Raw genomic sequence first — 26,042 nt, 5'->3', positions numbered from 1 at the left:
CGAAAAGGCATGGTGCAGGGACCCGCCTGAGGTAGGGCTCCCAGTTGGTATATGGGTACCTGCTAGTTGTCTCCAAGTCGGTGGTTCCGCGAATGGAGGCCTGAGAAGTGACTAGTAGGTAAAGTTCTGGATTATGCCTATTAGGACCTTGTGCTTCATTTTTGTGATAAACTGGATGTTATATTAAAAAAGTTATTATGTTAATTATTATGGTAATTATTTTATATTTATATTTGGTTAATAAAACGGCTGCTATGGCCATTTTACCTCATTTCAGTGTTGTGTGGTTATTAGAAGGAGGGGTGGGGTTATTGGAATAGCGGGTTACAAGCCACAGTTAATGCCATAGTCATGGTAAACACCACAAAAAGAGAGGGCGAAATAGAGACCAGGGTTGCCACCTCATCCCTTTAAACCCGGACACATATGAATTACACCGGTTATGAGGCTAATTTAATTACGATAAGGCACCAAGTGAGTTTAATTACCACTTTAATCAGCCACAGAACCTGTGTAATTAAAGGGATGACGTAGCAACAGGTAATCCTAATAGAGACGGGGACACTGCAATAAAAACCTGACAGCTGTATCGCTTGCTACTCTATCCAAAACAAAAAAAGTTTTACCTTTAGTTGTACTTTCAGTAAAGCAAAGCAAAGAAATTGCAAATAAACCTGAGCCCATCCAAAACCCCATCAAAGCCCCTGTTATATCAGAGTTCATCTTACATCAGAGTCCCTTCTTATATCCAAGTCCCATATTTCTGATATACAATACCTACATTCTGGTAGTGTTTTGTGAGCCATTTCTGGACCAACATGACCAAGTAGAAAGAACACAGTAGTTTCAACTCTACATAATTCTGTCAACTGAAATGACTCATTGAGCACGTGTACGATATATCCGCCACTCCGCCACATGCATATGCAGGCTGTCAGGTTTATTAGGCTTCTCCTTATTGTGAACTGACTCAAGGAAAACAATGACCTAATTATTTGTTATTTCGGCCTCATATGCGAGGATCACAATGATTCAAATGAGATTTGGGTACAGGCACTTGCTGGGCAAGGCAGAATGCTCATTCTTCCTCCCTTGTCAGTTCGCCTAACGAGAGATCCGATCCAAAGGTCAGCAGAACTTCGGGATGACCTCAAGAGACATCACATGTGGATTTGGCAAAATGTCACAACGGCCAGCATTGTCAGAGCTGGTTCTCTGTGCCTTTGACATAAGGAGAAAGAAAAGAATAAGAGAAATTCTTCTTTGCCTTTGGATCCCATCTCTTCTGGATCATCTTGATTAGGGCTGAGTCTTGGCAAAACTGATTATTGATCATCCACCAAAAAGACAATTCTCAATATTACTCACTGAGCTACTGAGGTGAAATTTGCTTGAGCAATAAAACAATCTACAGTTTGCCTTTCTTTGGAGGTTGTGTTTTTTAGAAGGTGTAGTTAGGGGAGATCAGTTTATATAGCTTTGTGTTTTTTTGTCTCTTTAGATTTGTAAGCTTACACATTAAAATGTCTATTTTACGATGGAGATGTTGGCTGCTAAAGAACATGAGTGTCTGGGCCTCGAGAGAACTAGTTATGGCTGTCCACCACAATGAAGGCCTCTTGAGCCCCCACCCTAGGGAAAGAGAACCTTGACTGATGGGGGCATGGCTAGGTGCCGGACAAGGGGAAAGATTGGTTGAAATATGGGGGATGGGATGGGCCTGAGCTCAGGAAACGTGTGCCCCAGAGAATTCTGTATCTTTCAGAGGAGTCGGTTGGAAGAGCTTCCCACCCTCTTGCCCCTCTTTTTCCTCTTTTATGGTATGTCACAGCTTGCTGCGGTTTTTCTTGACCTTGCCAGCAGTTAATGTTGCTGTAATGGGCTATGCCCTTGATGGAAAATTGGAAGTAGGCTGTCTGTCCAGCACTTATGGTAAGGACAGACCCCACTTCCCTCTTTTGGTTGAGTGCTCACAGTACGACTGTGACTGACACTGGTTAATTATGTTAAATATGTATGTGTTGGAATTTAATAAAGTTGTGGGCTTGCCCTTTCCAACCTAATGGTTGTAAGAGTCTTATTTAATGGGGTAAAGGGCAAGGGTGGTGGAGGATTTGATCCCATGGTGTTAAATTTTTTAGGACCTAGGCGCATTGCGCGTCAGCAGTCAAGGAGATGTGGTGATTGACTGGTCAAGTTAGAAGTTATGCATGGGAACCTTTTCATGTTGTTCTGCTTTGGAATATAAAGACTGAGATGCCACTGGAGCCTCAGATTCCAAAGGAAACAGGGTTCTACAAGTCTGTGTCTAGAAGGTACAAAGAGACCAACATGACCAAGTAGGAAAAACACAGTTGTTTCTCTGAGTCAATTCAACTCTACAGAAGTCTGTCAACTGAAATTACTCATTGAGTATGTGTACGATATATTCGCCACTCCACCACATGCATATGCAGGCTGTCAGGATTATTAGGCTTATCTTTTTTGTTAACTGACTGCGATCACTTATCAAAAAAGGTATTTATAATGTTTTTTATACATCTATACAAAAATGTTTTGCCCTTCATTTCTCTTTTAAACTGAATGGGTTGTTTTACAAGATGATCGTTTACAATGACATTAATCATTGCAGTGATTAAAGTGATTGTAAACCCTTGTGTTTTTTCACCTTAATGCATCATAAAAAAACACCTAGCCCTGACCGGCCCCCTAGCCCCCCCCCATTTTACTTACCTGAGCCCCGTATTTCCCTCGACGGGGACGTGCTGTCCCTCTCTCCACAGGGTCTCAGCTCTTGATTGGATAGATTGATAGCAGCGCAGTCATTGGCTCCCACTGCTGTCAATCAAATCCAATGGCGCGAGAGACACCAAATGCTGGACTCGGGAGCGCGCCCACAAGGTAACCCACTCTGGAGAGCGCTTCTCCTAGGGGGTTATCTGATGCGGGGAGAAGCCACGAGAGCCACCGAGGGTCCCCAGAAGAGGATGTTCGGGGCCACTCTGTGCAAAACGAGCTGCACAGTGGAGGTAAGTATGATATGTTTGTTATTTTAAAAAAATAAAATACGAGCCTTTACAATCACTTTAAGTACAGGAGTGTGAAACGCGTCTGATGATCTTCTATGGGTTACCTGTGTATATGTCATGTCTCTGCTTTTAATGGATTTTACATAGTTACATAGTTAGTCGGGTTGAAAAAAGACACAAGTCCATCTAGTTCAACCATAAATATAAATAAATACAAAATAATATCAAACAATCCCATATACACAATCCTATACCCACAGTTGATCCAGAGGAAGGCAAAAAACCCCAGCAAAGCATGATCCAATTTGTTACAGCTGGGGAAAAAAATTCCTTCCTGATCCCCCGAGAGGCAATCGGATATTCCCTGGATCAACTTTACATTTAAATGTTAGCACCCAGTTATATTATGTACATTTAGGAAAGAATCCAGGCCTTTCTTAAAGCAATCTACTGAGCTGGCCAGAACCACCTCTGGAGGGAGTCTATTCCACATTTTCACAGCTCTTACGGTTAAGGATTTACAATAAAGGAATGACTTTTACATGCCGGAAGTGCCGCCATCTCTTTTCTTTTGCCACTGTGGACTTGGTTGCGGACCAGGCAGGCACACGGCTTTATACAGCAGCTGAAGATCCTATGGCAGTGATGGCGAACCTTGGCACTCCAGATGTTTTGGAACTACATTTCCCATGATGCTCATGCACTCTGCAGTGTAGTTGAGCTTCATGGGAAATGTAGTTCCAAAACATCTGGGGTGCCAAGGTTCACTATCACTGTCCTATGGGTTACCCTATGAGCTGTGCCTTCTCTTAGTGTTCTTGCATTTGTTATAAGATTTCATTCCTGCATCCAATCACTATGTCATTCACCAATATTTCATACAGTAATTGTATTTTGTCTGCCTAACACTCCACTAACAAAGCTACAACAAACCCCAGCCTCTCACCCCACCCACTATCCTTCCTCTCTGTTCTATTTTTGATGCAATGATAAAATCACAATTAATTTGTAAAGAGTTTAGATCATTACAAATAATATTTTCATATCTCAGAGAATAAAAACTATAAATTGGTCCAGGATTATTATTAATTGATTCTATAAGAGGATCACTATAGGACACATGGGGTGCTGTAGTGATTAAAGGATGGAAGTAAGGCACACAGTGGGGGGACATAGTCATCGGAAACTCCAGGAGTTGTCAAATGCCAAAATATTTTAGGCAAATTCCAACAGCAGTTTGTGTAGGTCAGTATATTGCTGATGGTTGTCCATGCTGCCCGCTCACACTGTGCAACCAGCAGCAGCTGTCAACCACGGCTGGCAGATTCGTACTCTGTACAAATCAATGGCAGGTGCCGCTGCTGTTCGCTTGTAACCGCTCATGTGAGTGTAGTGCAACCATTCATTTTTGATTTAGTGTGTTTAGTGTTTCAAGGCACGTTTACTGCAGTATATTGAGGTAAAACAGGTAGGGACAACTTCTGCGCTACTATGTGTGATCTAATGTACATACAGTATCTCACAAAAATTGACCAAAGAAGTTGAGTGCACATGCTCAGCGTCATATCCAGAGGTTGTCTTTGGGAAATAGACGTATGAGTGCTGCCAGCATTGCTGCAGACTTTGAAGGGGTGGGGGGGTCAGCCTGTCAGTGCTCAGACCATACGCCACACACTGCATCAAATTGGTCTGCATGGCTGTTGTCCCAGAAGGAAGCATCTTCTAAAGATGATGCAGAAGAAAGCCCGCACTGATGAGACCAAGATAAACTTATTTGGTTCAGACGGTATCAAGCGTGTGTGGTGGCAACCAGGTGAGGAGTACAAAGACAAGTGAGTCTTGCCTACAGTAAAGCATGGTGGTGGGAGTGTCATGATCTGGGGCTGCATGAGTGCTGCCGGCACTGGGGAGCTACAGTTCATTGAGGGAACCATGAATGCCAACATGTACTGTGACATACTGAAACAGAGCATCATCCCCTCCCTTCAGAGACTGGGCTGCAGGGCAGTATTCCAACATGATAACGACCCCAAACACACCTCCAAGATGAACACTGCCTTGCTAAAGAAGCTGAGGGTAAAGGTGATGGACTGGCCAAGCATGTCTCCAGACCTAAACCCTCTTGAGCACCTGTGGGACATCCTCAAACGGAAGGTGGAGGAGCGCAAGTTCTCTAACACCCACCAGCTCTGTGATGTCATCATGGAGGAGTGGAAGAGGACTCCAGTGGTAACCTGTGAAGCTCTGGTGAACTCCATGCCCAAGAGGGTTAAGGCAATGCTGGAAAATAATGGTGGCCACACAAAATATTGACACTTTGGGCCCAATTTGGACATTTTCACTTAGGGGGGTACTCACTTTTGTTGCCAGCGGTTTAGACATTAATGGCTGTGTGTTGAGTTATTTTGAGGGGACAGCAAATTTACACTGTTATACAAGCTGCACACTCACTACTTTACATTGTAGAAAAGTGTCATTTCTTCAGTGTTGTCACATGAAAAGATAATACAATATTTACAAAAATGTGAGGGGTGTACTCACTTTTGTGAGACACTGTACATGTAAAAAAATGTTTTAAATGAAAAGAGGTTGCTGCTCAACACTAACTGTGTTCTCACATAAAAATACTAAAAATAAATAAATGCAGTAAAGCGCTGCCTCGCCTAATATCCTCCATGCCCGGTCCGTGAGTTTTGCTGTGCGGCCGTCTCTTGGCAGGTTTGCTGTTGTGCCATGTTCTTTCCATTTGGTTATGATAGATTTGATGGTGCTCCTAGGGATCATCAAAGATTTGGCTTTTTTTTTAATAACCTAACCCTGACAACAGGGGCGTTGCTAGGTCTACAAAAGATCTGGGGCTAGAGCCCATAGCAGCATAGTAAAGAAAGTCATACACTTGGGCGGGCATACACATGTATATACAGTAATATACGTGTGTGTGTGTATATATCCCCAGAGAGCCCCCCTCACATCAGGGTCCCTAGAGAGCCCCCCCTTACATCAGGATCCCCAGAGAGCCTCCCCCTTGCATCAGGGTCCCCAGAGAGCCCCCCTTACCTTAGGGTCCCCAGAGAGTCTCCCCCTTAAAATCAGGGTCCCCAGAGAGCCTCCCTCTTGCATCAGGGTCCCCAGAGAGCCCCCACTTACATCAGGGTCCCCAGAGAGCCTCCCCTCCCCTTGGGGACCCCTGCAGAGACTCGGGGCTATGGACCCCAGATTCGGGGCTATAGCCCCAAAAGCCACCCCCTAGCGACGCCACTGCCTGACAACATTGTCCCTTACTTGTTTGGAGAGTTCCTTGGTCTTCATGGCAGTGTTTGGTTAGTGGTGCCTCTTGCTTAGGTGTTGCAGCCTCTGGGGCCTTTCAAAAAGGTGTGTATATGTAATGACAGATCATGTGACACTTAGATTGCACACAGGTGGACATCATTTCACTAATTATGTGACTTCTGAAGGTAATTGGTTGCACCAGAGCTTTTTATGGGCTTCATAACAAAGGGGGTGAATACATGCACACATGCCAATTATCAGTTTTTTATTTCTGAAAAATAATTTTATGTATATATTTTTCTAATTTTACTTCACCAACTTTTGTGACTATTGTGTTCTGATCCATCATATTTAATTCAGATTAAAAAAAAATTGAACTAAAGGCTGTAATGGAACAAAATAGGTAAAAAGCCAAAGGGGGCGAATACTTTTGCAAGAGGATTGGGGATGGGAAGTGATTAAGTGGCTGTCAGTTACATTTTGGTGTTATAATGAGACCCGGAAGGTGGAAAGGACAGAGAATCAGCATTCAGCTGTAGAAGAGAAGGAGTCTAATCTGTGACTACATATGGGAGCACAGAAGGACAAGGATGAGTCAAAGGCGGGCAGCATAGTGGTGGCGCAGGATGGGTGATTCAGCCAGTCACTGTCAGAACAAGGCTACAGAATTCTCAGCAGGCTGTCTGCCCCCCGGACAAAACAGAATCACCGGGATGTGAAGTGATTGTTATTGCCCCGAGGAAGATGGAGGGGAGTAAAAATAGGCATTTGCGCTGTGGTTTTATTGCCAAGCCGCAAGTGCAGCAAAAATTATACAAAAAGGTGGCATTTGGCAGACAATATCATTACCAAACAAAGCCTATTTTGTGCAGAGCGTTGCAGCGTTTCAAGGGTTAACACCGGTGTCTAATGAGACGACATATCGCTTCCCGAGCTGCTTGTAAAAAGCCTCTGAAGAGCGAACCAATACAAATCACTTTTTCAGAATGACGGTTGCAGGTTCTAATGATCCCTTACTTTAAAGTGGGGTTCCACCCAAAAAAAAAAAAACTACATGAAAAATCCTAAAAAAAAATACAAAAAAACATTTGGATATTTTTTTTTTTTTTACTCACCTCTAAATGCCTGTTGCTAGGGGGTCCCTCGTAGTCTGCCTCTTCCAGTGCCTGGGCTGGTGACATCACTTCCCCCTCGGCACAGGAAGGGCTCCGCTCTGCTCCCTCCCTCCTGTCAATCATCTGGGACCCATTACAGGTCCCAGGTGACTGAGCGGCCAATCACGGCGCTCGGCGCCGCTCGCGTATGCGCAGTGGGTGCCAGGCTGTGAAGCCACAGCCCGGCGCCCACAGTTGCAATGCCGGCGCCGCCGAACAGAGGGGGAGACGAGCGGGGCTTCGATCCCCCGCATCGCTGGACCCAGGGACAGGTAAGTGTCCAATTAAAAGTCAGCAGCTGCAGTATTTGTAGCTGCTGACTTTTAATTTTTTTTTTTTTTGACTGGAATTCCTCTTTAATTTCCCTATCCTTTTGCATTTATTTATTTTATTTATTTATTACAGGTACTTATATAGCGCTGACCATTTACACAGCACTTTACGCATATACACTCACCAGCCACTTTATTAGGTACACCTTTCTAGTACCGGGTTGGTCCCCCTTTTGCCTTCAGAACTGCCTTCATTCTTCATGGGATAGATTCAACAAGGTGTTGGAAACATTCCTCAGAGATTTTGGTCTATATTCACATGATATCATCACACAGTTGCTGCAGATTTTGTCGGCTGCACATCCATGATGGCAATCTCTCATTCCACCACATCCCAAAGGTGCTCTATTGGATTGAGATCTGGTGACTGTGGAGGCCATTGGAGTACAGAGACCTCATTGTCATGTTCAAGAAACCAGTGGTGAGATGATTGGATCTTTGTGACATGGTGCCATTATCCTGCTGGAAGGAGCCATCAGAAGATGGGGACACTGTAGTCATAAAGGGATGGACATGGTCAGCAACAATACTCAGGCCGTGGTGTGTAAACGATGCTCAATTTGTACTAAGGGGCCCAAAGTGTGCCAAGAAAATATCCCCCCCACCATTACACCACCAGCCTGAACCATTGGAATGAGGTGGGAATGAGAGACACCTATTAGCAAAAGTATGTAGGCACAGGACACACCCCTTGCCACACCCCCTTAACCACTTCAGCCCCGGAAGAATTTACCCCCCTTCCTGACCAGAGCACTTTTTGCGATTCCGCACTACGTCGCTTTAACTGACAATTGCGCGGTCGTGCGACATTGCTCCCAAACAAGATTGACGTCCTTTTTTTCCCACAAATAGAGCTTTCTTTTGGTGGTATTTGATCACCTCTGCGGTTTTTATTTTTTGCGCTATAAACAAAAAAAGAGCAACAATTTTGAAAAAAACGCAATATTTTTAAATTTTTGCTATAATAAATATCCCCCAAAAATATATATAAAAAAATTTTTTTTTTCCTCAGTTTATGCCGATATGTATTCTTCTACATATTTTTGGTAAAAAAAAAATCGCAATAAGCGATTATTGATCGGTTTGCGCAAAAGTTATAGAGTTTACAAAATAGGGGATAGTTTAATGGCATTTTAATTAATAATTTTTTTTTTTTAAATGGCGGTGATCAGCGATTTTTATCATGACTGCGACATTATGGCGGACATGTCGGACATTTTTGACACATTTTTGGGACCATTGGCATTTATACAGCAATCAGTGCTATACAAACGCACTGATTCCTGTTTAAATGACACTGACAGTGAAGGGGTTAACCACTAGGTGGCAGTGTAGGGGTTAAGTGTGTCCCAGGGGCGTGTTTCTAACTGTGGGGGGGAGGGGCTGTGTGTGACACATCACTGATCTCTGCTCCGATGACAGGGAGCAGAGATCGAGTGACACTGTCACTAGGCAGAACAGGGAGATGCTTGTTCACATTAGCATCTCCCCGTTCTTCCTCCCCGTGAGGCGATCACGGGTGTCCCCGCGGCGATCGAGTGCGTGGGATCCGCGACCCGACTCACGGAGCTTGCCGCGGGAGCGCGCCGCTGGCCGCCTCTTAAAGGGGAACGTACAGGTACGTGATTCTGCCTGTACGAGCCCTTCTGCCGCAGTATATCTGCGTGAGGCGGTCGGCAAGCGGTTAAAGGAGAATTGTATAAACAAATGATTGGTTAAATCCACAAGTGCTTTTTACCTCTACTATTCCTTTATATTGGCTTTTGGTATTTACAAATACAGCAATTTAGAATTTGGATGAAAGGTTTAGCACTGGGGAACACTTTTTGAAAGATAAAAAGTACATTTTATATATATAAACTCTATAGATCAGACCAAAATGAGGGACAAATGAGGAGGAATGAGGGACAGAGGGACATTGTTCCAAATCAGGGACAGTTCCTTCGAAATTCGGGACAGTTGGGAGCTATGCCGTTGATACAAGGCAGGGTGGATCCATGCCTTCATGTTGTTTACTCCAAATTCAGACCCGACCATATGAATGTCACAGCTGAAATTGAGACTCATCAAACCAGGCAACGATTTTTCCTATCTTCTTTTGTCCAATTTAGGTGAACCTGTGTGAATTGTAGCCTCGGTTTCCTGTTCTTAGCTGACAGGAGTGGCACCCGGTGTGGTCTTCTGCTGCTGTAGCCCATCTGCTTCAAGGTTCGATATGTTGTGCGTTCAGAGACGGTATTCTGCATACCTTGGTTGTAACGAGTGGTTATTTGAGTTCGTGTTACCTTTCTATCATCTGGGACCACTCTGTCCATTCTCCTCTGACATCAACAAGGCATTTTGGTCCACATAACTGCCGCTCACTGGATATTTTCTCTGTTTCGGACCATTCTCTGTAAACCTGAGAGATGGTTGTGCGTAAAAATCCCAGTAGATCAGCAGTTTTTGAAATACTCAGACCACCCTGGCTGGCACCAACAACCATGCCACGTTCAAAGTAAATTACAGTGCCTTGAAAAAGTATTCATACCCCTTGAAATTTTCCACATTTTGTCATGCTACAACCAGAAATGTAAATGTATTTTATTGGTATTTTATGTGATAGACCAACACAAAGTGGCACATAATTGTGAAGTGGAAGGAAAACGATAAATGGTTTTCAAAGTTGTTTACAAATAAATATGTGAAAAGTGTGGGGTACATTTGTATTCAGTCCCCCTGAGTCAATACTTTGTAGAACCTCCTTTCACTGCAATTACAGCTACAAGTCTTTTTGGGGATGTCTCTACCAGCTTTGCACATCTAGAGAGTGACATTTTTGCCCATTTTTCTTTGCAAAATAGCTCAAGCTTTGTCAGATTGGATGGAGAGTGTCTGTGAACAGCAATTTTCAAGTCTTACCACAGATTCTCAATTGGATTTAGGTCTGGACTTTGACTGGGCCATTCTAACACATGAAAATGCTTTGATCTAAACCATTCCATTGTAGCTCTGGCTGTATGTTTAGGGTTGTTGTCTTTCTGCAAGGTGAACCTCCACCCCAGTCTCAAGTCTTTTGCAGACTTGCGATTTTGTGAGCATAAAAGTCAGTATATCATACCTGGGATATAATCATTCGGCTCTCTCGGGGGTTGGCGTTCCAGCCAGGAGATTACCTCCTCAGGGTCTTAAAAGAAGATGGCGCAGCCGTCATGTTCTATTCTGAGGTGGGGAGGTGGGTGGGAAAGAGCATGGAGTATTTGAAGTGTTGGTTCCACAGCCTGCGTTTGGCCTCCATGAAGCTCTGTCGGATGGCTACTTTATTATTTCCTATTGGGATGTTGCCCTTTTCTCCTGCAATTCTCAGGTCTTTATAATTGAGACTCTTGGCTATGAATGTGCGGGGGGGGGGGGGCTCCCTGTGGGGGGGGGGGGTCTGGCCGGCATGTCGTGTGCCCGATCAACTGCGAACATGGAGGAGAAGGCTTCCCTTCCATACGCTGCATTAAGCCGTTGTTCCAAGAACATGGTTGGGTCCTTAGCTTCAGCCCCCTCAGGAAGTCCGATAAAGCACAGATTGCATCTCCTCAGCCTGTTCTCCATATCATCTTGTTTGGTAAGGAGTTGGTGTATCTGCTGCTGCATGCGGTCTGAGGATGTCTGCAGAGGTGGGATGGTATCTTCCACTGTACTCAGTCGGGTCTCTGTTATCTTGACTCGATCACGGAGTTTCTGAAAATCGTGTCTGATGAGGGAGATGTCCATCTTGACCTCCTCAAATTGAGCAGTCAGGGAGGTTCGGCATAGTGTTATTACCTCCAGTAATCTATCAGTGTCTCCCGCCACCCGTCCCCCCCCCCCCCGGCCTTCTCGGCGGCACCATCTTCCTCTGTCCTGTTGGCGGAACTGTTCGAGTTTCGCCGCTGTAGCTTTCTAAACCTTCGTCGGGGACATGGTGAGGCGAGTCCGGAGTGCTTTCCCAGGATTAGCGGGGAAGAAGGATCAACGGACAGAGCTCAGAGCATAGTGTCCTACTCCATGCGGTATCAGGCCATGCCCCCCTTTTCCTGTGGACAAATTCTCCCACCTGAGCTGTAGATCTCTCCAGCTCCTCCAGAGTTACCATGGACCTCCTGGCTGCTTCTCTGATTAATGTTCTCCTTGCCCGCCCTGTCAGTTTAGGTGGACGGCCATGTCTTGGTTGGTTTGCAGTTGTGCCATACTCTTTCCATTTTCGGATGATGGATTGAACAGTGCTCCTTGAGATGTTCAAAGCTTGGGATATTTTTTTAATAACCTACCCCTGCTTTAATCTTCTCCACAACTTTATCCCTGACCTGTCTGGTGTGTTCCTTGGCCTTCATGATGCTGTTTGTTCTCTATGGTTCTCTAACAAACCTCTGAGGGATTCACAGAACAGCTGTAGCTATACTGAAATTAAATAACACACAGGTGGACTCTATTTACTAATTAGGTGACTTCTGAAGGCAATTGGTTCCACTAGATTTTAGTTAGGGGTATCAGAGTAAAGGAGGCTGAATACAAATGCACACCACACTTTTCAGACATTTATTTGTAAAAAAAAATTGAAAACCATTTATCACTTCACAATTATGTGCCACTTTGTGTTTGTCTATCACATAAAACCCCCATGAAACACATATACTTTTTGGTTGTAACTTGTCAAAATGTGGAAATTTCAAGGGATATGTATGTAAATCCCCTTTCTTCCCCATTCTGATTACTTCAGCAAGCTGTCTTCACCATGTCTAGATGTCTAAATGCATTGGGTTGCTACCATGTGATTGGCTGATTAGCAATTTGTGTTACCAAGCAACTGAACAGGTGTACCTAATAAAGTAGCCAGTGAGTGTATATTGTACAATCACATCAGTCCCTGCCCTTAAGGAGCTTACAATCTAAGGTCCCTAACTCACATTCATACATATACATACAAGGGCCAATTTAGACAGCAGAAAATTAACATACCAGCATGTCTTTGGAGTGTTGGAGGAAACTGGAGGAAACCCACACAGACACAGGGAGAACATGCAAATTCCAAGCAGGTAGTGTTGTGTTGTGTTTGGGATTCGAACCAGCAACCCTAGTGCTGCTAGGCGGAAGTACTTGGAGATTACCAACAATTTATAACCATTCACACCTGATTACAGTGTGCTAATTTATGCCCTGCAAAGCAATTTAACAGACATTGCATTATTATATGTTACCACAGTCTCTTCATTTTAATTGGGCCCCAGTACAAAAATAGCAGCTCCGGCTTATTTTTAATTTCACTGCATTGCTCTGTAATACATACTGTATCCCGCGTTGTGGTATGGGGTGTGTTGTGCATGCTGAATGCTCATACACAGCTCTTTGCAATAGACATGTGCACTGACAAAAAATGTGTTTCTTTTCGTTTTTTTTGCAAAATTCGGAAATTTGGAAATTTGGAAATTCAGAAATTCGAATTTCCGATTTTCGGATTTTTGGATTTTCAAATTTCCGAATTTCTGAATTTTCAGAATTCACAAATTCAAAAATTCGAAAATCCAAAAATTTGAAAATCCGAAAAAAAGAAAGAAAATTAGTACAATTCAAAATAATAACTAACTAATAATAACTAACTATTAAATTATAGGTATTGGAATTTCCTTTCAAATTTGGCTGTTTGTGAACGTAACGAATACGAATTTATCTGAAGTTACGAATTATCCAAAATAACGAATACATCTAACATCTAAATGAATGGAATGGAACAAATTAATAATAAATAATAATAATAAAAAGGTTTTATTATTATTATTATTGTTAGTTATTATTATTAGATTGTTACATTCCATTCTTTTGGATACGGCATTCGTTATTTCAGATAAGTCGTAACTTCGGATAAATTCGTACTCGTTATGTTCACTAACAGCCAAATTTTAAAGGAATTGCCAATACCTATAATTTTAATAGTTATTAGTTAGTTATTTCAGATTTTCAAGTTTTCAAATTTTCGGATTTTCATTCTTTTCAATTTTCAGATTTTCATTCTTTTTTTCGGATTTTCACATTTCCAAATTTCCGAATTTTCAAATTTCCGAAATTCCAAATTTCCGAATTTTCGAACTTCCTCATTTCGAATTTGTGAATTTCCGATATTTCGAATATCCGAACTTCCGAATTCCCATATTTCCTCATTTCCGAACTTTCGAATTTCTGAAATTTCGAATTTTCCAATTTCCGAAATGTTGAATTTCCAAAATATCGTACTCCTGAACTCTGCATACCACATACTCCTGAACTCTACACACCGCATACTCCTGAACCCTGCATACCACATACTCCTGAACCCTGCATACCACATACTCCTGAACCCTGCATACCACATGCTCCTGAACCCTGCATACCACATGCTCCTGAACCCTGCATACCACATGCTCCTGAACTCTACACACCACATACTCCTGAACTCTACACACCACATACTCCTGAACTCTACACACCACATACTCCTGAACTTTACACACCACATACTCCTGAACTCTACACACCACATACTCCTGAACTCTACACACCACATACTCCTGAACTCTACACACCACATACTCCTGAACTCTACACACCACATACTCCTGAACTCTACACACCACATACTCCTGAACCCTGCATACCACATACTCCTGAACTCTACACACCACATACTCCTGAACTCTACACACCACATACTCCTGAACTCTACACACCACATACTCCTGAACTCTACACACCACATACTCCTGAACTCTACACACCACATACTCCTGAACCCTGCATACCACATACTCCTGAACTCTACACACTGCATACTCCTGAACTCTACACACCACATACTCCTGAACTCTACACACCACATACTCCTGAACTCTACACACCACATACTCCTGAACTCTACACACCACATACTCCTGAACTCTACACACCACATACTCCTGAACTCTACACACCACATACTCCTGAACCCTGCATACCACATACTCCTGAACTCTACACACCACATACTCCTGAACTCTACACACCACATACTCCTGAACCCTGCATACCACATACTCCTGAACTCTACACACTGCATACTCCTGAATAGGCATGTGCAATTCGTTTAGTTCTGAATTCCTTTTTTAATGAATTTCGACAAATTCGTTATTCGGGAATATCCGAATTAACGAAAACCCGTTTAACGAATTTTTTCCGAATATTCGTAAATTCAATAAAATTGGACATTCGTAAATTCGGGCATTCGTAAATTTGTAAATTCAAAAATTCGGAAATCTGAAATAATAGTTAACTGATAATAACTTAACTATTAGTAATTACTAATAACTTTTAAATTATAGGTATTGTAATTTCCTTTCAAATTTGGCTGTTAGTGAACGTAACACATACAAATTTATCCAAAGTTATGAATGATCCGAAAAAACGGAATGGAATGTAATGAATTAATAATAATAAATAACAATAATAATAATAACAACGTTTTATTATTATTATTTATTATTAATTTGTTCCGTTCCATTTGTTTAGATGCAGCATTTGTTTTGGATAATTCGTAACTTCGGATAAATTCGTATTAGTTACGTTCAATGACAGTCAAATTTGAAAGGAAATTACAATACCTATAATTTAATAGTTAGTTACTATTTCAGATTTTTGAATTTACGTTTTTTGGATTTTCAAACTTCGAATTGACAAATTTCCGAATTTTCTAATTTACAGATGTATGATTCTACGAATTTACGAATGTACAAATTTACAAATGTACAAATGTAAAAATGTACGAACTAACGAATGTACGAATGAACGAATGTTCGAATGTACGAATGAACGCATTTACGAATTTACGAATGAACGAATTTACGAATCGCGATCATAACGAATGACCCGAAAAACTAAAAAAATAATAAACTAATGAAACGAAAACGAAAATGAACTAATTTTTTGGCTGTGCACATGTCTACTCCTGAACTCTACACACCACATACTCCTGAACTCTACACACCACATACTCCTGAACTCTACACACCACATACTCCTGAACTCTACACACCACATACTCCTGAACTCTACACACCACATACTCCTGAACTCTGCACACCACATACTCCTGAACTCTACACACCACATACTCCTGAACTCTACACACCACATACTCCTGAACCCTGCATACCACATACTCCTGAACTCTACACACCACATACTCCTGAACTCTACACACCACATACTCCTGAACTCTACACACCACATACTCCTGAACTCTACACACCACATACTCCTGAACTCTACACACCACATACTCCTGAACCCTGCATACCACATACTCCTGAACTCTACACACCACATACTCCTGAACTCTACACACCACATACTCCTGAACCCTGCATACCACATACTCCTGAACTCTACACACCACATACTCCTGAACTCTGCACACCACATACTCCTGAACTCTGCACACCACATACTCCTGAACTCTACACACCACATACTCCTGAACTCTGCACACCACATACTCCTGAACTCTACACACCACATACTCCTGAACTCTGCACACCACATACTCCTGAACTCTACACACCACATACTCCTGAACTCTACACACCACATACTCCTGAACTCTACACACCACATACTCCTGAACTCTGCATACCACATACTCCTGAACTCTACACACCACATACTCCTGAACTCTACACACCACATACTCCTGAACTCTGCACACCACATATTCCCGAGTATTCCTATGTATCGGTGTAGATGAAGACACAATTGGCCCTTTGAGGGTAACCATAATGCTGATTGGGCTCGGGATGATGAGTTTGACACCCTGCATGACTGCAACTACTCGTTCCAAGCAAACAGAAGTGATAATAAAAAGGAGAGGTCTGGGAGCTCACGGAGGAAATTACAAGGAGACAGAAAAGCACAGTAAGAAAGATTTCATAAAAAAAACAGACCACAGGACCATTAATTAATGGATGTGTATGGAATATTCCTGGAGAATAAGGATATAATGAACACTTCCACACTCCATACCAAAAAAGAAAAAGTTTTAGCTGTTAATAGACTTTAAAAGGGCTGAATCTGTAGACTCCACCCGCAATGTATAAATGTGTCAACCAACAAGAAATTTGTGTCACTGTCCTCGTACTTGTTCTTACTTCTGTACTTACATCCTGTTTTTATGTTTTTACATCCAAAAGAAGAAAAGAGATGCTGTAAGTGCTTTCTGGGGGGTGACCCAGTCAGAACCTCCGTCTCCCTTAATGTAGCTTTCATGTTGCAAATGGCGTCTGCGCAGCGCGTTGACTCGTTTCATGTCTCCCTGTGAAAACGATGCGTCGCGTGAAATAAAAGCCTTGTTTTGTTGTTGCAGAGGACGCACACTTTACAGAGATTAAACATTCACTGGGATGACTCTTCTCGCCGGCGATGGAAGTCTTTCATCTTTCAATCACATCGCAAGAAAGAGTTGATTCCTTCTCCACTAACAACCTATTTATTTCCTTCCATTTATTCATTTATTTAAGTTTATCACTTGTCTGTTGATTTATAATGAACTAAAATAAAAAAGTAGGACATGGTCCTAAAAAAAAAAAAAAAAAAAAAAATAGCTGCTAAAATTCTTACTTTTAGGGCTTGTTCATGTTAGCAGTTAAGGGGCGGTAAAACTCTGCGGCTGAGCCATGCTTTTATAACCTCCAAACGGCTACCCCCTTTCGTTGAGAAGGCAGCGGCCGAGGAGTGTAAACATGCCACAGCAGCAGTGCTTTGTTTCATGGCCACGGCAGGCCACGTTCGGCTGATGTAACACCTGCTGAACACGATCCATTTAAGGTGGAACTTTACCTATAACAACTTGATAAAAAATGTTCTTTAGCAAGGAACCAGGGTGGATAAAAATCGATGATTTTTTTTTTTTTAAATCTGATTTGTTTGATTTAAATCATATTTTTTTGATTTTTATCAAATTTATTTTAATAAATTGCTTTTGTAGTTAAAGTCTATCTAAAGATAGTTTTCTATTTAATATACATTAATAATTTAGTTTATTCAGCATGAAATGGAGCTTACCCTGTTTCCCCGAAAATAAGCCCTACCCTGAAAATAAGACCTAGAAGGACTTTAACTAGGGCTTATTTGGGGGGTAGGGCTTATATTGCAGCCATCACCGACAATCACGCTAGGTCTTATTTTCGGGGAAACAGGGTAGTTATGTAGCATGAGGCTGTATATTCTGTAACACATTCAATGAATCCAAGCTCTGCAAGCTGAGATAACATGCACTGCATTGATGCATTTACACAATTTTACAGTGACCATGAGATAAAACAAAGTTCAGGAAAATTCCTTTATTCCCATTGTTTTGCAAATCTATGTACACTACAAACTGTATTATCGTTTGAAGAGAAATTCTTCTGTACCAGGCTCTAAGTGTAAGGAAGAAGGGCAAGCAGTAAATATTAAAGTGAAACCTTCACGACCCTCACCTTGTTGTGTCACTGCCGCATCGCCAGCCGTCCCATTAAAGTGAAAATAAAATAAAATGCAGCACACATATATATATAAATAACAGTATAAATTGTGACCAAATATACAATAAATATAAACATATGAATAATGTCCACCAAGTGAAAATATATGATGAATATTATAATTCAAGAAGGTCCTGGCATCAGTGAATGTTTTCAGAAGATAGACATCTCAAAAGCATCAATGGGACAGATGACATCAATTGGAAACATGGTGCAAGGAAAAAATGCATTTATTAGAAAAAAGTAACAATGGAAAACTTACGTTTAAGAAGGACTCATAAAAAGACATGAAAAGGCACAGTAATATTAGCAGAGGTCGACCCGATGCGTTTCGTCTGATTAGACGTCATCTGGGGTGAATGGGACTGTCGGTAAGTCAACAGCGGGTCAGAGGAGGAGCCGCTTCGGGACAAAGATGACAGTTGCTCTTTAAAAATTATGATTTAAATCAAGCTATTATAGTAGTGATTTAAATCAAATCCACCCTGCAAGGAACATAGATTCCACATTAATAATTATACTACCAAAATGAGTGTCTGCTGTAAATTGCCTCCAGCTTTGCTGCCATTTCTTCTTGCTGGAGGCAGCCATTTTGCTGAAGCCCAGAGCCCCTGAACAGCAGTAAATCATAAAGTGGAACTAAACCCAGTTACAAAAAACAGTTACATCCCTGGAGTGTCAGGATTGCTAACTGTCACATTTGCTTGTGTCCTCAACCAAACTGTCAACCCATCAAATGGCTGGTGTCATAACTGATCACGTGTGTAGCACCATGGCAGTTGCAGATCAAACAGAAGCAGCTTCCTTGGCTGTAAAGGATAGGAGTGTTTAAAGGAGTTGTAAAGGCAGAAGGTTTTTTATCTTAATGCATCCTTTGCATTAAGATAAAAAAACCTTCTGTGTATAGCAGCCTCAGCAGACACATACTATCTCCTTATTGGGTGTTCTGAGGTTGCAAATAGGACTTGTTACTGTAGTTACCTCTGGTTTAGGTGCTTTAGTAAACCTACCACTAATGCCCCCAATACTACCCTCTGGAATTTGTTCCGTGCTGACTATCTCTACCTCTAGACCCTCCCCCCGTCCCCTATATTAAAAGCCCCTCTAACTTGTCGGCCATCTTCAATTGTTTTTTTTTTTTTTTTTTTAATGACTTTAATTCCGCTTTAAGAATGTCAGCAGATCGGCCTTTACAAATTCAGCAGTGCCTAAAAATGGAGAGCAACTGAGCATGTGCAGAGCAGGGTGAGACAATGTATTACTGGATTTTACACGGTATACACACTTATTTTTAATGCTTTACATAGCTATACCTGCAAAAGGGACCAGCCTGCAGTGATCTAGCAGGACTTAATTTTCTGACTAAAGTTCCACTTGAAGGAAATGCATTGCATGCTGTTGCAAACGGGCTGCAACTGCATGCAATGCACATTTTTGTGGCATGCGAGTGCAGCGATTAAGGGGTTAAAGGCAGGTGCTGAGGAGGTCATAAAACTTTAGCCGCTTTTTCAACACTCCAGCTAATTCAAACAATGGCAGGGGGATTGGACAGTACATGCAAGTGTGTTAGTGTCTCTTATGCCGTGTACACACGAGCGGACTTTTCGGCATCAAAGGTCAGACGGTCTTTCAGAAAGGACTATCCGACGGACTTTTGACGGACTTCCGACGGACTTTCGAACGAACGGATTTGCCTACACACGATCACACCAAAGTATGACGGATTCGTACGTGATGACATACGACTGGACTAAAATAAGGAAGTTGGTAGCCAATAGCTGCCCTAGCGTCGGTTTTTGTCGATGAACCGATTTTTTGACCGGACTCGAATCCATTGGAAAGATTTGAAACATGTTTCAAAAATAAAGTCCGTCTGATTTTCGACCGAAAAAGTTCTCTGGAGGTCCGATGAAGCCCAGACACGGTCGGATTGTCCCACGGATTTGTTCTGTCGGACAAGTTCGGTCGAAAAGTCCGCCCGTGTGTACACGGCATAAATTTTGCATCAAGAATTTTAGAGCATATCGCATTCTCCAGGGTTTGCTAAAACCGGCCAGTGAATTTAAATTCAGCGCCATAAAAACATGTGCTGAATGCATCATAAAACCTATAGTCCTGTTTCTGATGCATTTTGTAGACATTTTTTGAAGCTTAGTAAATATGCACCGCAAATGCATGCAAATGCACCTAATGTGACAGACCTATACAGGGCCTATACAGGACAGGGGCTTTGGAGGGGAATGAGGGGTAGCCTCATGCCTACTGACTATGGGCCCTGGCTTTTGAAGGGCCTCTATTCTTGGCAGGTGTAAGCCTGGGGAACCCTTAGAGTGGTCTTGCCTCAGATTCGGGTCTATGTCTCCCCGAACCACACAGACTCTGGGAGCCTAGGACCTGGATATAGATTTGGGGCCTTTATGCGTAAACCAGCAATGACTGCTTTAGGCTGGGTTCACACTAGTGCAAACTGGATGTGGGTTTCCCCGTATCCAATTCGCATGACAGGAGAGTGTGACCAGCTCTCTATGGAGCCAGTTCACACATCTCTGTGGAACGGCTTGCGCAGGAGTCCTGTGTGTCTTTGGCTCCGTTTCAGGTCTGAATCCAGGCAAAAATTTGTCCCTGATTCATCCCTGGAACAGAGAACAGGGATGCACCGGACGCCTGCTGTGAGCCGCATCTGGCATCAGTGTGAGCCCAGCCTTAGACTGATGTTAATATAATCAGCTCCAAACAACCTGATGCTGGGGTCTCCTGCTATAATCTGTTTACTAAGATGTCTTTGTCCTATGGTATCATTTCCCCATTGTGTGCCTCCTAGCTGTGAATTCCCATTGTTAATTGAGTCACCTGTTGTTTCGGTCTGTCTGATAATCCTTTAGAGCAGGGATATGCAATTAGCGGACCTCCAGCTGTTGCAGAACTACAAATCCCATGAGGCATAGCAAGACTCTGACAGCCACAAGCATGACACCCAGAGGCAGAGACATGGTGGGACTTGTAGTTTTGCAACAGCTGGAGGTCCGCTAATTGCAGATCCCTGCTTTAGAAATTTGGACAGCCCCAGCTCTTCATACTGGGCTGGTGCCAAACGGTCTTGGTGGGCACTGAGTCGCTTAGACTTGTCTAGGTGACTAGTTATCTTGCTGTTTAATTAGATTACTGTTTGTGTTGGCTGTTCTTTAGATATGTTAATTATCTTACTGTTTGCATAATGTGATCAATCTCTTATCTGATTTTATGTGGTAAATACTGTATTTTCTGTGTGAGTTTACAAAAGTGAGTTCCAGTTTGCACCTAAGCTAGTGTCGTCTAGTTCTTGGGCGCTCAGCTATAATACCTGGTTCCAGACTGGAGGAAGCTGTATCTTGGCGGAAGCACACAAGCTGGGTGCCAGGCATTCTGTCACACTTAAAAACGTGCATAAAATGCATGTCATTATGCATATAAAAACAATGTACAGTTTCTGGTGTCAATGGGCCTTTAACCACTTGCAGACCACCCGCCCTGTTGGAGGGCTTTGGTGAAATATCAGGGATCTAAACAGACCCATGATGTCTCACTTTTGAGACACAGAAAGAAGATTGAAAACACAGGGGAAAGGGAAGCACAAAGGGGGTTTCGGGCATTAAAAATAAGAACAGGGACAGGAGGGGCGGTACATACAGGAAAAGATCCCCTCCATTTTCCATCTGCAGCTGCTGAATACCGGTGGATGGGAGAAGAGAAGAAGAAGACGTTCAGTGGCTGCAGGAGGAAAATGGAGGGGATCGGTTCCTGTATATGCCACCCCTCCTGCCCAGGTGTGAAACAAAATGTGACAGGAAGGCCACACAGGCCCCCTGAGGTATGGGGCAGGGTCATAATGGCTATGCCAGTGGCTGAGCGCCTTATCATTAATATAAGTTAGGCTTGCCTATAGGTCCACTCACCTAGAGACAGGAGAAACTGCCGTAACCATTGAAAGCAGGAAATGAGCTGTTAAAGGGGACCTGTCAGTACAAGTCTGAATAAATAAAGTCCTGATATGTCACAATATTCAACAACAGTATATTTTTTCAGAAAAGCTCCAACTCTTATCATTAAAATGTCATCTCTGGGCTCAAGATGACGATACTGTTGCTGAATAATGTGACATGTCAGGAATTTTATCATGAAGACTTAAATGGAAAGGCTGAGATGATGTCATCAGTTCACTGCAGGCAGGTGAAAGCATTTTCTTAGTCTTCTCTCCCCCAGTGATCTGACTGCAACGTTGCACCTTTGTAGCAAGTCAGAAGGTGAGAAGCTGCAAGTGTGACTGATCTGTGTCAGACATTTGTGAACAAATCCAAGAACTGCACAGATACAAGGATTTAAATGATTATGTCATCTCTGAGCAGGCATTTCAGTCCAGGAAGTGGATAGTGACCCATCTAATGCTAGGTCCACTGTAGCACCCTCTAGTGTGTTACTAGTGGCAGTGCAGGAAAATGTATGTTTACTCATGCTTACCCTGTGAGACTTTGAATCTGATCATGGGTTACTACAGTTTAGGCTGTCTGGTGCCTCCCCCTTGATAAGGGAATTTGGAGAAACGTCTAGATCCTGGAGGGTGGAGGCAAGGAGGTTTGAAGTCTGAATACTTAGGGGAGCTCAGCCAATCCCCAGGCAGTGGATCTGGCATGGGTTCTGAATCAGCCTTTAAATATGGTTGAGTCATGCTGGCAAGAGGAGTCAGGTGGAAGATGGAGTTGGATGGCTAAGTGGACCGTCTGCAGTCCTTGAGGCAAACCCCCTAGTCTGGGGGGGGGTGGGGGGGTGCTCTGCCTCGGGCTGGAGCTCAGGTGCTGGCCTGGGAGAATCCTGACAACAGACGGACTTTCAAGGAAGTCTTCCCTGAAAGGCAGCGGGATCAAGCAGGACAGTGTGAGTACTACAGCACGGTCATGGACATACAAAGGGAGAGACTGCCAAACGGAGCAGGTCTCTCTGGAAGAAATCTTTCTTAACCTTGCCCCAGGAAATCTCTGGACAGTCAGGTAGACTGGTGAAGAGTCAGTATAGACTGGTGAAGAGTCAGTCGGGTAGACATGTGAAGAGTCAATCGGGTAGACATGTGAAGAGTCAGTCGGGTAGACATGTGAAGAGTCAGTCGGGTAGACATGTAAAGAGTCAGTCGGGTAGACATGTGAAGAGTCAGTCGGGTAGACATGTGAAGAGTCAGTCGGGTAGACATGTAAAGAGTCAGTCGGGTAGACATGTGAAGAGTCAGTCGGGTAGACATGTGAAGAGTCAGTCAGGTAGACATGTGAAGAGTCAGTCGGGTAGGCTGGTGAATAGGGATGAGCCGAACAACCCCCGGTTCGGTTCGCATCCAGAACATGCGAACAGGCAAAAAATTTGTTCAAACATGCGAACACTGTTAAAGTCTATGGGACATGAACATGAATAATCAAAAGTGCTCATTTTAAAGGCTTATATGCAAGTTATATGCAGGTGTTTGGGGACCTGGGTCCTGCCCAAGGGGACATGTATCAATGCAAAAAGAAGTTTTAAAAACGGACGTTTTTTCGGGAGCAGTGATTTTAATAATCCCAGTAGGAATGGGCTTTATGTTCGGGTCGAACATGAGTTCGACCCGAACATTGAATGTTTGCCTGTTCGCCGAACAGCGAACAATTTGGGGTGTTCCTGGCAAATTCGAAAGCCGCGGAACACCCTTTAAAAGTAATTTTAAAGGCTTATATGCATGGTATTGTCATAAAAAGTGTTTGGGGACCTGGGTCCTGCCCCAGGGGACATGTATCAATGCAAAAAAAGTTTTAAAAGTTTTAAAAACGGCCGTTTTTTCGGGAGCAGTGATTTTAATAATGCTTAAAGTGAAATAATAAAAGTGTAATATTCCTTTAAATTTCGTACCTGGGGCATGTCTATCGTATGCCTGTAAAGGGGCGCATGTTTCCCATGTTTAGAATAGTCTGACAGCAAAATGACATTTCTAAAGGAAAAAAATAATGTGAAACTACTATCGCTAGCGCCGGCTACAATGAATTGTCGGTCCAGCAATACACATAAAAGTTAATTGATAAAAACGGCATAGAATTTCCCCACAGGGGAACCCCGAACCAAAATTTAAAAAAAAATGTGTGGGGGTCCCCCTAAATTCCATACCAGGCCCTTCAGGTCTGGTATGGATATTAAGGGGAACCCCACGCCAAAATTTTAGAAAAAAATGGCGTGGGGTCCTCCCAAAAATCTATACCAGACTCTTATCCGAGCACGCAACCTGGCAGGCCGCAGGAAAAGAGGGGGGACGAGAGAGCAGCCCCCCTCCTGAACTGTACCAGGCCACATGCCCTCAACATTGGGAGGGTGCTTTGAGGTAGCCCCCCCCAAAGCACCTTGTCCCCATGTTGATGGGGAGAAGGGCCTCATTCCCACAACCCTCCCCCGGTGGTTGTGGGGGTCTGCGGGCAGGGGGCTTATCGGAATCTGGAAGCCCCCTTTAGCAAGGGGACCCCCAGATCCCACCCCCCGTGTGAATTGGTAATGGGGTACAAATGTACCCCTACCATTTCACAAAAAAAGTGTCAAAAAGGTTAAAAAACACAAGAGACGGTTTTTAACAAGTCCTTTAATTTCTTCTTCTTTCTGCTTCTTCTTCCATCTACTTTCTTCTGGTCTTTCTTCGGTGTCCTTCTTCCTCCATCTTCTCGTCCCGCATCTTTCTCTGGCTTCTTCTCTGCTCCGTCCACACGATCCACCTCAGTGGGAGTCTTCCGCCGTGTGATGCTTCGGTTCTTCTGACACTTCTTATATAACGGAGGGAGGGGCCACCTGGTCCTCCTCTGTTGCATGGGGACTTCCCTCTGGCTTTCCCCATGTTGTCAGAGGGTGGCGGGGTCACCCGTTTATGTAACCAGGTGACCCCGCCTCCCCTCTGACAACACGGGGAAAGCCAGAGGGAAGTCCCCGTGAAGTCCACGTGCGTCAGAGGAGGGCGGGGTCACCAGGTGGCCCCGTCCTCCGTTATATAAGAAGTGTCAGGAGAATCGAAGAGTCACACGGCGGAAGACTCCCACTGAGGTGGATCGTGCGAACGGAGAAGAAGCCGGAGGAAGATGCGGGATGAGAAGAGCGGAGGAAGAAGAAGATGGCGAAGAAAGACCAGAAGAAAGAAGATGGAAGAAGAAACAGAAAGAAGAAGAAATTAAAGGACTTAAAGAACCGTCTCTTGTGTTTTTCAACCTTTTTGACACTTTTTTTGTAAAATGGTAGGGGTACATTTGTACACCATTACCAATTCACACGGGGAGGCCGGGATCTGGGGGTCCCCTTGTTAAAGGATGCTTCCAGATTATGATAAACCCCCCCACCCGCAGACCCCCACAACCACTAGGCAAGGGTTGTGGGGATGAGGCCCTTCTCCCCATCAACATGGGGCAAGGTGCTTTGGGGGGGTTACCTCAAAGCACCCTCCCAATGTTGTGGGCATGTGGCCTGGTATGGTACGGTACAGGAGGGGGGGTGCTCTCTTGTCCTCCCCTCTTTTCCTGCAGCCTGCCAGGATGCGTGCTCGGATAAGGGTCTGGTATGGATTTTTGGGGGGACCCCACGCCATTTTTTTAAAATTTTGGCACGAGGTTCCCCTTAAAATCCATACCAGATCTGAAGGGTCTGGTATGCATTTTGAGAGGGGCCCCCACGCCGGTTTTTTTTATTTTGGCGCGGGGTTCCCTTTAA

This window comes from Aquarana catesbeiana, linkage group LG01, assembly GCF_042186555.1.
Source record: "Aquarana catesbeiana isolate 2022-GZ linkage group LG01, ASM4218655v1, whole genome shotgun sequence".
Taxonomy (NCBI): domain Eukaryota; kingdom Metazoa; phylum Chordata; class Amphibia; order Anura; family Ranidae; genus Aquarana; species Aquarana catesbeiana.
The sequence above is the reverse complement of the archived record's forward strand: the minus strand, read 5'-3'. Positions refer to the sequence as shown.